The following is an 18,053-nucleotide window of genomic DNA, read 5'->3' on the forward strand; positions in this document are numbered from 1 at the left end:
ACATGGGCTGAATGCAGCATAAGTTTCTTAAGAAATTTTATCCCATAGGTCGAACCAACACCATGAGGCGAGCCATCACTGAATTTGCTCAGCTTCCAGGGGAACAAATTCATGAATCATAGGAGAAACTTAAAAAACTTCATAGAAAATACCCACATCATGATCTATCTAAGTAAATTGTTCAAGTTTTCTATGAGGGTTTAGGTGACCAATACAGACAGATGGTAGATGCATCTTATGGAGGTGCATTCATGAGTAAGAGTGAGGATGAAGCCTATACTTTGTTTGAAACTTTGAGATCAAATTCGATCAATCATATTTTATTATCCTCCTACAAAGATCAATCCCTCAAAAGAAGCAGACAAAAATTTTTGAGATCAAGCAAACAGACTCTAGTCCTAAGGTCGATTTGAACCTAATAGCCCAAAAATTAGATAAAGTCGACCTTCTTGCTCAGAAAATATATCAGTTTTTAACCCTAGGTCAACAATCTCCTGTGCAATATACACAACCTTTCAATTATTAGGAGAATTATTTTATCTGTGCTAGCCCAGCCTATCATGTGAGTAAATATCCCACGACTACACATTTCCATCTTTCATCCAAGAACAAATCCAAGCTGCTCAAGGTTACTCCAAACCTGTCAATGATCTATTCTTAAATGCATATAACCAAGATTGGAGGAACCATCCTAATTTTTTTTGGAGACCCCAACAGACTCAAGCTCAAACCTAAATTTTTTCTGTGCAGAACTTTCAGAATAGGCCCCAATACCAAAATTATGTTTATAATAGAGGTCAACCTACTCAGCCATCTTATTACAATCAACCTTGATACCCACCTCCTCAACAGACCCCTCTAACCGATGACAGATTTAGCCAACTTCAACAAATGATTATGATCCAACAGTAATCTCTCACCAGCTAGAAGTACAAATAGATCAATTAGCTGAGTCTACCATGAGGAGAGAACTAGGTCAACTATCGAACCAATTAATATCAAATTTTGAAAATAACCCACCCACCTACCAACCACCTGGACCTAGTCATCAATTCAATGTCCCATCTAAGAATCTCTAATTTGAAAATGATAAAATAATTTCTGAGTTTAAAAGTGATAAGATTCTTAAGGACCCATACCAAGATCAGATAGAAGAGGTTAGTACTGATGTTAGCCAAAAAGAAAATTTAGAAGAGGAGATTAGTACTGAGACTAACCCAATAAAAGAACCTGAGTCCATAATTGATATTGATCTAAGTGAAGAAAAGAAGAGAGCGGATGAGTTATCCGAGATATATCCACCAAGAGTCTATTTTCTTCAGTCCTAGAAGTCGGATCTTCCACTTTAGAATTACCACCTCCTCAAGAACTGAAGTCACCCTTGGTCACATTTGAGAATGCATGTTTAGAGACAAGTGATACCCTTTCAGAATCCATTGCTTCAAACTCAACTCCTAATCCAAAAATTTAATTCATGAGCATTTTAGGAGAATAAATAGGAGAAATTTCAATAAACAAAGGTCTGTGAATGGGTTTATAAATTATCTTCTTAAAATCAAGATCGGGGATGTGAAACACCTTCTGAAGATTGGCAACAAAATATTAAAATTTATTATAAGCCATCTTCTTGAGATTGGTAATCCAAAATCATTAAAATTTGTCAATCCAATATTTGACACAGGTTAGGTAAGAGAATCGCATGTCTGGCTGAAGACGTAAACTTAACGCTTTTTGGAGGCAACCCAATTTTTAATTTTTAGCTTTTGTCTTTGCTTTCTTTTGTATTTTATTTAGATTAATCGAGTCTTGCTTCATGTCTTTTGTAGAAATTGAAGATAATATTGGCTAAGTTGGGAAAGAAACTAATTTTGAAAAGACTTCTGCATTAGGTGACATCTCTCCTTTTTCTTTCTCTTTATATGCACCCTTCATTTTTTCTACTCTATTGAGGACAATGTCAATTAAGTTGGGAGGAGAATAAAAATTTTTAAAATTTTTTTAAATCTCAAATAAGTTTATATTTAGCATTTAAGCACCTGATTATACTTAAAAAATTGAGTAAACCAAGTATTTTTTAAAAAAATTGATGTACAGACCAAAGAGTTTGTGAGATATTGAGAGATCAAGTATTAAGAAAACTCAATAAAGAATTAAGTTTAGAACTTAAAAAGTTTTCTTTGAGTATTTCTAAATTTTTCTACCAATATCGAAGAGGAGTTTACTTCTTATGGGCTTGTGTAAGGTAACTATATGTTTCTTCATATATATATATATATATATAATATATATATAAAAAAAAAAAATATATATATATATATATATATAAGAGTTTTCAAATACTTCATACTGAGCAATCGAGTCTCTTTGCCTAAGCAAGCATTGAGTTTTATGTCAAAAGATATGAAGGGCAAAGAAGCTTTATTGTAAAGTTAGTTTTAACTCGTAGTCTGTTTGATTCGAACAAGTAGGTCCAAGGGATATTCTATACCTAGTACTCTAAAGTCATCTGGTTTGGGAGTCATTGGCTGAAAACTGCTACATGGGTCAAACAGAAAGCTTAAGGGGTTAAGACACTAATAGCGGTAAATATTAAAAAAAATCAATAAATGAAGGATAGAAGTAACAATATACTTGTCAATATGAAGGTTAGTGATTTGGAGATAAAACTAGGGATAATTTAGAAAAGTTTCAAAAAATATTTAGTGTTCTTAGTTTAACTCTCATGTTGATTAGTATTAATACTCCAATGACATACCTCATTTACATTCACTGAATATCAATAGCCTTTTGAAAATTATTTGGTGAAATTTGAAACTTTAAGTGAAATGGTACTTAATTCTTAATTTTTTTCTTTACTCGAGGACGAGCAAAGTTTAAGTTGGAGGTATGATAAGTGACATATTTTTATATTTATTATAGATATTTTTGATAATTTATAGTGCTAACATCTTTTAAAAAACCTAATTTCATAAAAAAATTTGGATTTTTCTGCAAAAATAGATAATTTTAAAAAAATATGAAATTAAAGTATATTTATAGAAAATAGATGTTGATTTAATTGAGAATTTAAGTACCAAAATAATGAAGAATTTTTAAAAAATTAATGCATATTTTTTCTAATTTTTCAAGAAAAATTGAAGTAAAAATTAAGTAAAAATATTTTAAAAAATAAATTTTATTACCTTCGGTGTACGGTGGACCAGCTGCTCAGTCCATAGAGTCGATGGTGCAGTCCACAGAAAATGTTATGCGGTGTTTTGGCACGATCTACGAACGGGCGGAAGAAAATTTATGCCATCTGATGGCTGAAATTCAAATTGAGGGAGATCGGACGGTCCATATTCGTTACCGATTCAAAGAAGAATTTTTGAGTGCTGATCAACGGCCCAGATCAAATCCGAAGCACGATCCAATAGTTGTGGTGGTTCTCGACTTTGACTAGGAGATAAAGAGCATGATCTGATGGCCCAGACTTAAACTTGGTTTTTTGGGCTGATCTGAGTGGTCCATTGAAGATCTAACGGCCAAAATTAATTTATACGAGTATAATACAATTTTTAAGGGTTTTATGACTCCTTTTGTGATCAGGAAAAGGTAAAAACTTTATCTATAAATAGAGGTTCCGAGAATAAATCTTAAGAGAAGAAAAAATTTAGTAGAAAGCTAAAGAAAAATTAGAAAAAAAAATTAGATAGGTTTAAAGACCCAAGAGAAAGAAGAAGAGAAGTCAGTTCGCTTTACGGAGTATGAAGGAAGAAGAGAGATCATCAATCATTTTTCGATGAGATTGGACTGATCAACCTCAGATCTTTATTATAGTTTATTTTTATTTTATTTTATTATTTTTTAAATTTTTTGTACTTAATTTTAATTTAATTAATATAAAATTTATTTTCTTGCACTTTAAATTTCTGTCTTTTATTTTTATCATAAGTAGATGCTAGGATCTAGTTAGTAGATCTTAGTACCAATTTATTTTATACTTTTTAAATTTTTATTATTTATTTTTATAGCAAGTAGAAGTTAGGATCTAAATAGCAGATCTTAGTATCCGATTTATTTTTTACACTTTTAATTTTTATTTTCTGACTTGAATTCTTTCTTCAAAATTTTATTTTCTTTTTGCAACATCAAAGATTTCAAATCAAAATTCTGCCTTCTCTGTGAATTCGACCCGACTTACTACTCTCTACATATTTTTAATTTTTATTGAAGTCAAAATTAGATTGATAATCATGGTGTCCTAACGATAATATCGCGATCATATCAATTTTTGGTGTCGTTGTCGAGGAAGGCATCAATTTTAGTGTTTGATTTCTTTGATTTTTTTGTGAATATAACTAACTTTTTAATTTTTTTTATCTTTTTGCAAAATAAAAGGAGAAGAAAAAAAAAGTGAAACGCTTCAATTTAGTGAGATCAATCCTAACCCTAACCCAAACTATTTTTTTTAGTATTAATTATATTTTTTCAAATTAACATAAAATTCACCCACATAAACTTAATAAAAATTGCATGACAAGAGTAGAAACTTAATTGTTTAGAAGCATTCATCATCTTAGATTTACTTTTGGTGATCACTAGAGACAAGGTAAGCTTTCAATTTTGATTAATTTCATGCATCTACTTTAGTTGCACAGAACTTCTTGTTTGAAATTGGTTGTACATATTCATCTCAAATTAATTTAAGGGCAACACCTATAACAAGATAAGGTAAGAATTTCATCACCCTTTGACCCAAAAATAACCAACCAGCATCCTATATTAACACAAGCCTAATTAAAATTCAGAAGACGTTGGCCCCTAAGATCAATTGAGCTCAGTTTGAATATTGTGGTAAGTCAAGTGCAAAGTAAGTTTGGACTCACCTCTGAAACTGGTGTCTAAATAAAAGGTTATAAAGGCTCAACCTAAGTAGACTCGTAGTTATTTAATTGGTTATGTTAGCTTACTTGGCTAATTCAATTGATATCTAAGGTAAGCAACGGGGGGATCCCCACAACCCACCTCTTACCTGGCTAGTTGAAGGAAGTGAGAACAAACCCAATTTGTATTTAGGCTAAGTCACTCTACATCAAACTATTAGGTCTAAAAAATCCATAGGTGTCTAGGTTTAATTGCTTGCTAACTTGATTTTAATTAATACTTAACCATAACTAATTCTTCTCATCTTTCGTCCTTAGGGCTAGGACTTTCTTAAGGATCTCACCTTTAGAACTTCTCTCTTTCTTTCTTTTTCCTTTCTCCCTCTTCTTTAAAAAAAAAAAAACTCAATCACACATTAGGGTTTGCATAGGTATATCACGATGGAAGATCTCTTTATCCTGATCTAGTTGAATCTAATCCTGAAATTGAATGGCTGATCCATGCTAAACTTGAAAATCTAATGGCTGAAAATCCTAGAGAACCACCTAGACAGATGAAGGAATATTTTACTTCTTCCACCTATAATCCATCGACTTGTATCCACTAACCTGATATCGCTGCAAGCCATTATAAGATCAAGTCGTCCATAATCCAGATGCTCCCATCTTTCTATGGAATACCAATGAAGATCCTTACAAGCACCTAGATGAGTTTTAGAAATTTGTTCCAAGATGAAAATTCAAAATTTTATTGATGATGCACTTAAACTGACCCTATTTTCCTTCTCACTTAAGGACAAAGTAAAGTACTGGCTTGGCACAATAGGGAGATCGATCCGAACATGGGCTGAAATGTAGCATGAGTTTCTTAAAAAATTTTATCCCATAGGTCGAACCAACACTATGAGGCGAGCCATCATTGGATTTGCTCAGCTTCTAGAGGAACAAATTCATGAATCATGGGAGAGACTTAAGCAACTTCTTAGAAAATACCCACACCATGGTCTATCTAAGTAGCAAATTGTTCAAGCTTTCCATGAGGGTTTAGATGACCAATACAGATAGATGCTAGATGCATCTTGTGGAGGTGCATTCATGAGTAAGAGTGAGGATGAAGCCCATGTTGGGTGGATGTCTGGTCAGGACACCACCTCCCAAGACCTTTTCAGTACCACGTGATGCAGCAGGAAGAAAGAAGAAACAAAACAAAAGAAAAAATAATCAAAATACGTGGATCAGCCACAAAAGGGCTCGCCTCCATGGGGCATGCAAACTTCACTATGAAAAAAAAAATTTACAAGAGGAGACCTCACCTCAATCCTTGTACACCCAATTCTCTCTCACTAGAAGTTTACTCACAAAAGCTCTCTCTCTCTCTTGGAAGACCCCCTGACCCCTGAAGTGCCTGGCAACCACTGTCCAGGAGCCTCCTGCTCCTTCTCTCTCAGCACTTCTGCCTCTCTCTTCTCTCAGGTTCCGTACGGCTCATACGGCATGAAAAAAACCGATCCACCTCCTCTCTGTTTCACGCACAAGCCCTTTTAAAGGGTTAAAACCCAATTAGATTAGGTTTAAGAGTCCTTAATCAACCCAAATCAGGTTCTAAACCGTCGGATAAAAAAATAGATCAACCCACGCCCTCCGATCACGATCGGTCCATGGAATAGTACCGTGGACCGCACGAAATGCATGGAAATGCCCATGCGGTCCACAGGCCCAGCCGTGGATCTCCCGATCCACTGTGGACCGAGGCAAAGAGCCAGCAGGCCGCTGGGCCTGGGCCGGCCTGCTCCCGCGCGGGCCTGCACATGCCTGAGCCGCACGCCCGATTGGGCCGTGCACCCGCCTGGGCCACGCGCCCGCCTGGGCCGCCCGCCCGCATGGGTCGGCGTCCCACACGGGCCTGGGTCCCACGTGCCGCCACCTGCGGCCGCACTGCTGCCGCCCACCGCGGTCACCGGCGGTCCTCCGCAGCCTCGAATCTCATACTGACTTCAAAAGCTCGTATCTCCTCCATCCGAGCTCCATTTTGAGTGATCATGGTCTCGTTGGACTCCATTTTTCTCCGCAAATCTTGTTGTGGGCTCAATGTGGACTGAATCGTGAGACATCAAATCCTAGCAATCTTCACCTCGACTCGATATTTGGCCTCCTCCAAACTTCGAGAGCTTCTGGATCTCCACGCCCCATGCCCTGGGGCAATCGCCTGCTGATCATGGATGGACAAACATGGGAGTCAAGCCAGGCTGTTCGATTCCATCTCCGTCGTATGCTGTGCTCCTCCTGACCTGAGACCTGCTCGGGGCATCATCCTGCGGCAATAGGAATCTCACCTTGTGACGTCGCCTCTCGTCCTCTCGAGTCTCCTATCTCATGCCCGATCCACCTCCTGGAGCTCCACCTTGCTCTGGGCTCCACCTGGCTCCCGAAGCTCCACCTCGCACTGGGCTCCCTGTCAGGTAATAATGTCCTCTGCTCCCTTCTTCCCCTCCAGCACAATCCTATCACTGCGTAACACCCTCAGGATTCCTCCACCAGCTACCGTCCTGTAGCCTCTCGAATCCAGTCTGCTAAGTGAGATAAGATTTCGCCTGAAATCGGGTATGTATCGGACCTCCCCCAATCTCCTCACTGCACCATCATGTGTCCTCCAACTGACCGTCCCAATGCCTCTGATCGCACAGCTCGATCCATCCGACAGATATACAGTGTCCTCACTGTTCTCCAGGGAGTCAAACTGCTCCTCTCTGCAACATACATGATAGGGGCATGCAGAATCTAATATCCACTACTGGGAAGAAGTAGATACCTCGTCAGATATCTCCAGGACATCTCCATCTGAATCACTGCCGGCCGTCGCTACAGTAGCCACTGTCTGATTTTTAAATTGAGGGCAATCTCTGGCTAGATGCCCCAACTCCTCATACCGGTAACACTTGATTTTGCTCAAGTCCCTCCTGGACTTAGACCGCCCTCGTTGCGATCTTCTGTCGCTCCATCTACCACCTCCTGCTCTTTCAGAAGCCATCAAAGATGAGCTACCGCATCTGAGCTCAAAGCTGGGTTCTCCCACCTGAGAACTTGTTCTGAGTATCGCGCGGTGACCTCATCCATCTTGATAGTGCTCTTCCCCACTAGAAGAGCAGGCACCAAGGACTTGTACGAAGGGAGAACGATGCCAGCAAAACCAGCACCCTGGTCTTCTCCTCAACATTCTCACCAACGCTGAGGAGGTCGGTGAGGATCTTCTAGAAGTGGCTCAAATGCTCCTGCACGCTCTGTCCCTCAGTCATCCGTAGTTGGTAAAACTGCCTCAGAGAAAAAGTGTGTTGGTGAGAGACTTCGCCATGTACAACTCCTCGAGCTTCGACCACAGCACCGTCGGAGAAGTCTCGCTCAGCACATGGATCACCACCTCATCCGCAGGTACATACGGATGGTACTCACCGCCTGCATCTGTAGCCACCTCCTCCATGGTGGTCGGCTTCTCATCGCACAAGAGAGCATCGATCAACCCCTGTTGGATGAGCATGTCCTTCACCCTTGCCTGCCACAAGAAGAAATTGCTCTTACCATCGAACTTGTTGATCTCCATCTTGATTGTTCCTGTCTTCTCCATCTTCAATCTTGCTCACCACCGCTGCAATCTGCATCTTGTACTGCCTTGCTTTGATACCACTTGTTGGGTGGATGTCTGGCCAGGACACCACCTCCCAAGACCTTTTCAGTACCACACGATGCACAGGAAGAAAGAAGAAACAAAACAAAAAAAAAACAATCAAAATACGTGGATCAGCCACAAAAGGGCTCGCCTCCACGGGGCATGCAAACTTCACTATGAAAAAAAAAAATTTACAAGAGGAGACCTCACCCTCAACCCTTGTACACCCAATTCTCTCTCACCAGAAGTTTCCCTCACAAAAGCTCTCTCTCTCTTGGAAGACCCCCTGAACCCCTGAAGTGCCTGGTGATCGCTGTCCAGGAGCCTCCTGCTCCTTCTCTCTCAGTGCTTCCACCTCTCTCTTCTTTCGGGTTTCGTATGGCTCGTACGGCGTGAAAAAAACTGATCCACCTCCTTTCTGTTTCACGCACAGGCCCTTTTAAAGGGTTAAAACCCAATTAGATTAGGTTTAAGAGTCCTTAATCAACCCAAATCAGGTTCTAAACCGTCGGATCAAAAAACAGATCAACCCACGCCCTCTGATCGCGATCGATCCATTAAATAGTGCCATGGACTGTGCGAAACGCGTGGGAAATGCCCGCACGGTCCACAGGCCCAGCGTGGACCGCCCGCCCATGGTGGACCGGGGCAAAGAGCCAGCAGGCCCTGGGCTGGGCCGGCCCGCTCCCGCGCGGCCTGGGCCGCAAGCCGACTGGGTCGTGCGCCCGCCTGGGCTGTCCGCCCGCGTGGGTCGGCGTCCCGCGCGCCGCCACCACCCCCGGCGGTCCTCTATCCCCTCGATTCTCGTACCGACTTCTAAAGCTGTATCTCCTCCATCCAAGCTCCGTTTCGAGTGATCTTGATCTCGTTGGACTTCATTTTTTCCCACAAACCTTGCTGTGGGCTCAATGTGGGCTGAATCTTGAGGTGTCAAATCCTAACAGCCTATACTTTATTTGAAATTTTGAGTTCAAATTCGATCAATCATGTTTCATTATCCTCCTACGAAAGATCAATCTCTCACCAAAAACGGACAGAAATTTTTGAGATCAAGTAAATAGACTCTAGTTCTAAGGCCGATTTGAACCCAATAGCCCAAAAATTAGATAAAATCGACCTTCTTTGTTGAGAAATATGTCTCAAAAGCCAATCGTCAGACTGTTGATGGTTGAGCAACCTTGTATTGTAATTGATTTGTTAATAAATAAAATATATTTTTGGCATCTTCATCATAAGTTTTTATCTTCTAATGAACTCTATTATTGTGATGAAGTCTTAGGACTATTAGGTTCGATAAAAGAGGATTTATCGATTAGTCCTTAAAACTGTTCACGACCAAATGATAGGCTATTAATAAGGACGACAGCTTCTATCGAGCATAGGTCGCTGTAGGCTATATGGGTTGGTTGTCCTCTTAACCAAGGAGTGTGAAGATACTGGTATGGTATATAGGTGAGATGTAAGGGTACATTATTATGGAACGTACCAACTTCAGAGTATTCTGCTATCGAGAATATCTCTGATAGGATATAGGTATAAGTGTTTCTTAGACCTGAGATCGCCTCAGTGACTTGCAAGCAACTCACTGTGCTTTGGTACTGGACTAACTGAATTTCTAATTCAGTGACGGAAGGCTTCTGAGCACAGTTAAGTGCTTACGAAGTCAGAGTGTGATCAAGATAGAATTGACCACTCCAAGAGTTGGAGAAAAATGAGTCGCTGTATTTTAATTTAGCAAAATCTAGACCAGATAATCCATCAGATGGATTTGATATTTTGAAATACAATATGGACAACCTGATCAGAGTTAACAGTTGAACACTGAGGTGTCCTATGAATATTTTAGTTAAGGGGATGAATTACATGGAAACTATATCCGCATGGGTTCTAAGGATGTTGTTCTACACATTCGACCTATCCGACCGTCGGGTATCATTGCTAGATGGTCACTTCGATTGATATAGAAATTTATTCCTATATTACCGACTTAGGTTTGAACCTATAAGGTCACACACATTAGAGTTCACGATCCGATCGGATGGTTGATCAACGATTAAGAATCGTTCTAGGATTAAACGATCAATACGATTGACATTTAACCTAATGTAAGTGTTGTAGGAGCATCGATTAGCAATTCGATTGCTAATTGACTTAATTTGATTAAGCCAATAGGTTGAGATTAAGTCTAATTGAATATGATTTAATTAAATTTAGTTTGGGTTTGATTGGATCAAGTTCAATTGGTTTATTGGATAAGCCAAGTGCAAGAAAAAACTAGTCCTAGTCTAATTAGGACTTGGATCAACCTAATTTCTAATTCAATTAAAAAATTAAATTAGATTTAAATCTAATTTAATCTAATTAAATTAGATTTTTAATTAGATTAAGATCTATTTTAATTGGGTTGATTTGATTTTGGTTTGATTTAGTTTGAGAAACCAAATTTGAACAAGTCATAGATTGAATCCTAGTAAGATTAAGATTCCACCTTGCACCACCTAAGCCCCCCATGCCCACTCTCTCTTATTTTGTGTGACAAAACCTTCTCTCCCAGGCCTTTACGCATGCCCAAAGCTTTCCACTCTGTCTCTCTTACATGGAATGTGGTTGTGGACCAAGTCAAAGTAGGAATTAGTTTGGATTTTAAATTCTATGAGATAGAATTTTAGGAAACCAAAACTCTTTCCTTATGGCATTGATTTTACTCAGATTTTTTTTGAAATTTTTTAGGCTCTTATGACATATATTGTGCACCCTTTTCTGGTGGTCCATGGCTGAAAAAGAAGGGGCACCCAAGAGTTGGGCACCACTTGTCTTGCCTTGTTTGGATTTTTCTTGACTAGGTATTTGACCTAGACAAGGATTCTTTATATTTATTTATTTAAGATAAATTTTTTCTTAAAATTTTTGTGGATTATAGAGCATTGAGAAACTTTTGGGGTGTGTAAAATTAGGGAGAAAGATTCTTGGGGTGTGGAGATATAATAGACACAAAACTAGGTGTCTAGGTGAGAGCAAAGAGAAGAAGAAGAGGGTCTTCTTCTGGGGTTGCTGAGTTCACCTCTTTCCTTCCTCCATCTGTGAGTTTTCTAAGAGTATCTCACATCTAAAACTCCTTCTCCTACTTTTCATCTTTGAAGAGTCTAAATCAAAAAGAAGGAGGCATCTAATCGACCATCGAAGAAGGATCAGCACAGTACTAGCATACTGTGCTGATTTTCTGGACCAGGACTTCTAATTATGATTCATGGGCTCGTGTGGATGACTCCTGAAGGTCGGATACATGTGTGGCTTGCAACATCATCCTCAAGTCTGGATCAAAAAAGTTAGAACATCTAACTTGCAAGGTAATAGATCTGATCTATTATATTTTACATACATTAGATATAGTATAGAAACATGTTGATATGATCAACATATAGTTCTTGCTCTTTATATTTTATTTTTTGATTTAATATCATATAATAATCATATAATAGGATCTTAGATCTAAGGATTCTCTAATTTTATAAGATAAAATTTGATTTATTTTAGTCTTTCACTGCCTGATCTTGAAAAAGTTTCAAGATCTAACCTTGAAACCCTAGATCTGGTTCCTTCAATTAGTATCAGAGCCTAGGTTGCTTATTACATGATTATTTATACATACTTAAATTATTTCTTAGATTCAATCTAATTTATAACCTGATTGTTAAATCTAAAATTAAATTTTTTAGATCAATCACGAACTGTAGGTTGTCCTGCTGTAAGGTTTACCCCTTACAGTACAAAGATTGTCCTAGTTCATGTAGATCTATCTTTAATCATAAATTTATTAGATGTGATCTAAATTAAATTTATAATTTATTAGATTTAAAAGGTATTTAAATCTAAAATAAAATCTTTTTGTTAATAATTTCTGCACAAAGAACCATCATATATTTGTCTAGAAAATTTGCACAGTTTAAAGTTAAAATTATTTCAATTACATGAACCTGTTTAGATTAGATCTAAAGTAGTTTTATGCTTATTTCACTTGCATTTTGATTATTAATCAAACATGCAACTTAGTTGGTAAGAATCATATTATAAAAATATTTTACAAACATGAAAATTATTTTTGAAAAGCCGAACCCCAACCCTCAGTCCAAAACTTAATTGAGAATTAAGAAGTTGTTTGATTAGGTTCTAGGATTGTGAATTGAAGAACCTAAGACACAAACCATAACACAGTGGGTTAATGGGTTAGTGAGAATTAGGTCCATTAATTGGGTTAGACCTAAGGTTAGATTAAAGATGGACTTAATTAGAGAATTGACTAAATCTAATCAATTGTTATCATAGATTAGGTCAAGGATTCTCTAGATCAATTATAATAGTTGTAGTTGGTCAAGTCTATGTCTTTAACGAGAACCAAATGGACTTGATTCTTGGCTAAGCGGTCTAGCACAAACTATTAGGTTGATCTAATCGAAACTAATTAAATCAGTTGGTGACTAAGGTAAACCAGACTGGTGATTTTTAATTGACAGCCCGCTTACCTGACCATTTCTGATGGTGTTTAAGGCAAGCTTTGATAGACCCTCCCATCGATCGAACTTACCTGGCCTCTTGGTGAAATTATATTTTGATCAGATCACTTGACTATTCGAGCTGACCCATGTCAGCTAGGTAAATCAGTGTAACTGATTTAGGTGCTTCTAGATCAACCATTTTAATGGTCTCCCTTAAGCTAACTTGGTGAAGCCAGTGGGAGGATCATGATAAGTTGGTTTATCTGACCTCCTCCTCTAAATCAATTAAATCCTCTAAAATTATTAGATTCTTAAAATGAAATAGTTATGGTGATAACTAGATCATAGCCTCCCATTAAGTGGATGATAATAGGTCCATCAGGTGGATAATCATTGGAGGCCCAAAGGCCTGGTGCTTATTGGCTGATGAATTATCTTTCATAATATGATTTTTTGACTGCATCTTTCTAAATGGTAGTTAGGTTAGCCAACCAAAGTTGGGCCTAATCATTCATTGGCTAGATGGGCCAAGTATGGTCATGTTAATGGTTGGACCTAACCAGACCTTTTCAGTGGAGGCCAAAGCCTATTGATTAGGGACTGAGGCAAAATTAAAATTACTAAAAATTATTTAAAAAAATAATTGGTTATGAACCTACCTTTAGATGTACATGGGTTGGCCAACCAAAGTTGGGCTTATGTGCAGTCTAAGTGAATTCTAGTACCCACTAAGGAATTAGGGTAATTTATCGAATTGGAGGTAGAGGCTACCAATTCGAATAAAATAGTAGGAGAAACCTTTTGATTAAAGTCTAAATATTTAGGTTTAATGAATCAATTACTAATTAGGTTATAATTTTTTTTTGTACAGATATGGCCACTTTCCTATCGCTATGATCATTGTTGGACAATAAAAATTTGGTGGGACCCAACTTCGGTAACTAGTATCGAAAGTTGAAGATAGTCCTAAAGCATAAATGAATCTTATATGTGATAACAGATCTAGCACCTAAGGAGCCAGCTGCCAATGCATGTGAAACAGTCAGAGACACTTACCAGAAGTGGCTCAATGATCGGACAACGATGCGCTGCATCATGCTGGCTGCCATGAGCAACGAGTTCAGTCGCAGATTTGAGACGGCTCAGCCAAAAGACATGCTTCAAGTGTTGGAGGATGCCTTTGGCACACCCGATGATGTGGAGAGGCACAAGACTAGTTGTGCCATCTTCAACACCAAAATGTGGGATGGTGCCTCTGTCACTAATCATGTATTGTACATGATCGAGCTGATGGAGAGCTTGAGCAAGCTCGGTTTTTTCTTGCATGAGCAGCTTGAGAAAGATGCAATACAGAACTCGCTGCCCAAGTCTTATCTCCCATTCCTCACTCATTATAAAATGACAAAGTCTGAAATAAACTACCATGGGTTACTGGGGTTGCTTCAGAACTTTGAGAAGAATCACCAACTCCACAAGGAGTCAGTGAACTTAGTGGGAGGTTCATCTTATGGTTCTCGACCTTTTAAGAAAGGGAAGAAGAACAAGAAGAAGAAAGTGAAGAAGGTGCAAGTTCAGACTGAGACATCAGTGCAGGACCAGACCAGAAAGATCAAGCCCAATAAGAGTCAAACTGAATACTTCTTTTGCAAGAAGCGGAGGCACTAGAAGAGAAACTGTCCTCAGTACATTGCCTCCCTGGATCCGAACAGACAGAGAAAGAAGCAAGCTGTTGCTGGATAAGGTATTTATATGATAATTTCCTGTAATTTCTCTATTTGTGATATAACTGATTGGGTATTGGATACCGGTAGCCCTTACCATATTTGTAATTCGTTGCAGGGGTCGCAGGTCAGTAGGAGATTCGACCAAGGTGAGAGATTCCTAAACATTGGAGATGGAAGACCAGTTCTAGTTCTAGCATTAGAAATCTTGAAACTTGTATTTGAATCTCATACCATTGTTCTTAATGATTATCATTTCTATCCCAGTTTCCTTTTAAATGTTATTTCTATAGGCTTTCTGGCCAAAAATGATTATAAAATTTTAATAAAGAAACAAGTTTGTAATATCATTATGAATAGTGTTACTATTTTTTGTAAATATTTGAACAATGGTGTGTATATGTTATAACAACCTGTTAACGTAGTCTATTCTACTGGCAAGCACCCTAGGTTAGATAGTGTATCAGATATCTACTTATGGCACTATAGGCTAGGTCATATAAACAAGAACAAAATAAATAGGTTAACTCAAGAGGAAATCCTCAAAGTCAGTGATTGTGAATCACTTCCAACCTGTGAATCCCATCTTCTTGGTAAAATGACCAAGTCATCTTTTACTGAAAAAGGTGAGAGAGCTACTGAGCTCTTGGGCCTAGCACGTACTGATGTATGCAGGCCCATGAGCACAAGTGCTAGAGGTGGATATTTCTACTTCATCACTTTTACGGATGATCTATCCAGATATGGATATATCTATCTGATAAAACATAAGTCGGATTCATTTGAAATGTTCAAATGATTTTGAAGTGAAGTAGAAAAATAAACTAGGAAGAGTATTAAAACTCTTCGATCTGACTGAGGAGGAGAATACCTTTCTGATGAGTTTTTCATATATCTAGGAGAGAATGGGATTCTCTCCTAATGGACTCCTCCAGGAACACCACAGCATAATGGTGTGTCTGAAAGAAGAAATCAGACTCTGTTAGACATGGTCCGATCTATGATGGGTTTTGCCAGCTTACCAATATCCTTCTGGAGATATAAACTCGAATCGGCCTATTATCTGTAAATAAGATTCTAAGTAAGTCTATAATTAAGACTTCATATGAGATATGGACAGAACGTAAGCCAGCACTTTCACACCTTAGGGTCTGGGGGTGTCCGACCTATGTCAAACGGTTAGTTACTGATAAACTTGGACCTAGGTCTGACAAATGCACATTCATAGGGGATCCCAAAGAGATCAAAGGATATTTTTTCTATCATGCTAACAAACAAAAGGAGTTCGTCAGCCTTAAAGTAATCTTTTTAGAAAAAGAGTTCCTTAATGAAGGAACCGTTGCCTCTAAGGTTGAACTTGATGAAGTTCAACAGGTAGAAGGACCGACACAAATAGCTGAACCTGAGTCAGATTTGATTAGATCAGATCTAGAGCCCAATGTACCTGCATCATTAAGACAATCCGATAGAGTACCGCATTAGTCGGACAGATACTTTGATTTTTTGGTCCAGAATGGTGATCCCATCAAACTCGATGAGAACGATGAGGATCCGATCATCTATATGGATGCAATACAGAGATCTGATTTCAAAAAATGACTTGAAGCCATGAAATTCGAAATGGAGTCCATGAAGGACAACGATGTATGGACATTGGTTGACCCACCTGAAGGGATTAAACCCATTGGGTGTAAATGGATCTTCAAAAGGAAGAGGGGCACAGACGGAAAGGTGAAGACCTATAAAGCCCATCTGGTTGCCAAAGGGTATCGTCAGCATTATGGTATTGACTATAACGAGACATTCTCCCCTATGGCAATGCTCAAATCCATTCGAATAATGCTTGCAATAGCTACCCATTTGGATTATGAGATCTGGCAGATGGATGTAAAGATAGCTTTCCTGAATGGAGAGCTGACCGAAGACGTGTATATAATACAACCTGTTGGGTATAAAATACCAACAGCTGGAACCCACAGCGGAATCGACATCAGCGAGTGCAGCTCCGACCGGACTCCTACGGGAGCCGGGCTCCACCGACGACATCAGCGCAGCTCCGTCCGGACTCCTACGGGAGCCGGACTTCGCCGCCAACATCAGAACAGCTCCGCCCGGACTCCCACGGGAGCCGGGCTCCGCTCTCAGCATCAACTGCTGGTAAGCTCAATCCGGACTCCTATCAGAGCCGGACTTCACCCTTAACTTTGTTTGCAGCGCAGCTCCGCCCGGACTCCTACGGGAGCTGGGCTCCACCGCCGACAGCAAGTGCGGCTCCGCCCGGACTCCTACGGGAGCCGGGCTCCACCGCCGACAGCAAGTGCAGCTCCGTCCGGACTCCTACGGGAGCCGGGCTCCACCGCCGACAGGGAGTGCAGCTCCGATCGGACTCCTACGGGAGCCGGGCTCCACCGACGACATCAGTGCAGCTCCGTCCGGACTCCTACGGGAGCCGGACTTCGCCGCCAACATCAGAACAGCTCCGCCCGGACTCCCACGGGAGCCGGGCTCCGCTCTCAGCATCAACTGCTGGTAAGCTCAATCCGGACTCCTATCAGAGCCGGACTTCACCCTTAACTTTGTTTGCAGCACAGCTCCGCCCGGACTCCTACGGAAGCCGGGCTCCACCGCCGACAGCAAGTGCGGCTCCGCCCGGACTCCTACGGGAGCCAGGCTCCACCGCCGACAGCAAGTGCAGCTCCGCCCGGACTCCTACGGGAGCCGGGCTCCCACCGCCGACAGCGAGTGCAGCTCTGGCCGGACTCCTACGGGAGCCGGGCTCCACCGACGACATCAGCGCAGCTCCGTCCGGACTCCTACCGGAGTCGGACTTCGCCGCCAACATCAGAACAGCTCCGCCCGGACTCCCACGGGAGCCGGGCTCTGCTCTCAGCATCAACTGCTGGTAAGCTCAATCCGGACTCCTATCAGAGCCGGACTTCACCCTTAACTTTGTTTGCAGCGCAGCTCCGCCCGGACTCCTACGGGAGCCGGGCTCCACCGCCGACAGCAAGTGCGGCTCCGCCCGGACTCCTACGGGAGCCGGGCTCCACCGCCGACAGCAAGTGCAGCTCCGCCCGGACTCCTACGGGAGTCGGGCTCCACCGCGACAGCGAGTGCAGCTCCGGTCGGACTCCTACGGGAGCCGGGCTCCACCGACGACATCAGCGCAGCTCCGTCCGGACTCCTACCGGAGTCGGACTTCGCGCCAACATCAGAACAGCTCCGCCGGACTCCCACGGGAGCCGGGCTCCGCTCTCAGCATCAACTGCTGGTAAGCTCAATCCGGACTCTATCAGAGCGGACTTCACCCTTA

This window comes from Elaeis guineensis, chromosome 11 (assembly GCF_000442705.2).
Source record: "Elaeis guineensis isolate ETL-2024a chromosome 11, EG11, whole genome shotgun sequence".
NCBI classification, from domain to species: domain Eukaryota; kingdom Viridiplantae; phylum Streptophyta; class Magnoliopsida; order Arecales; family Arecaceae; genus Elaeis; species Elaeis guineensis.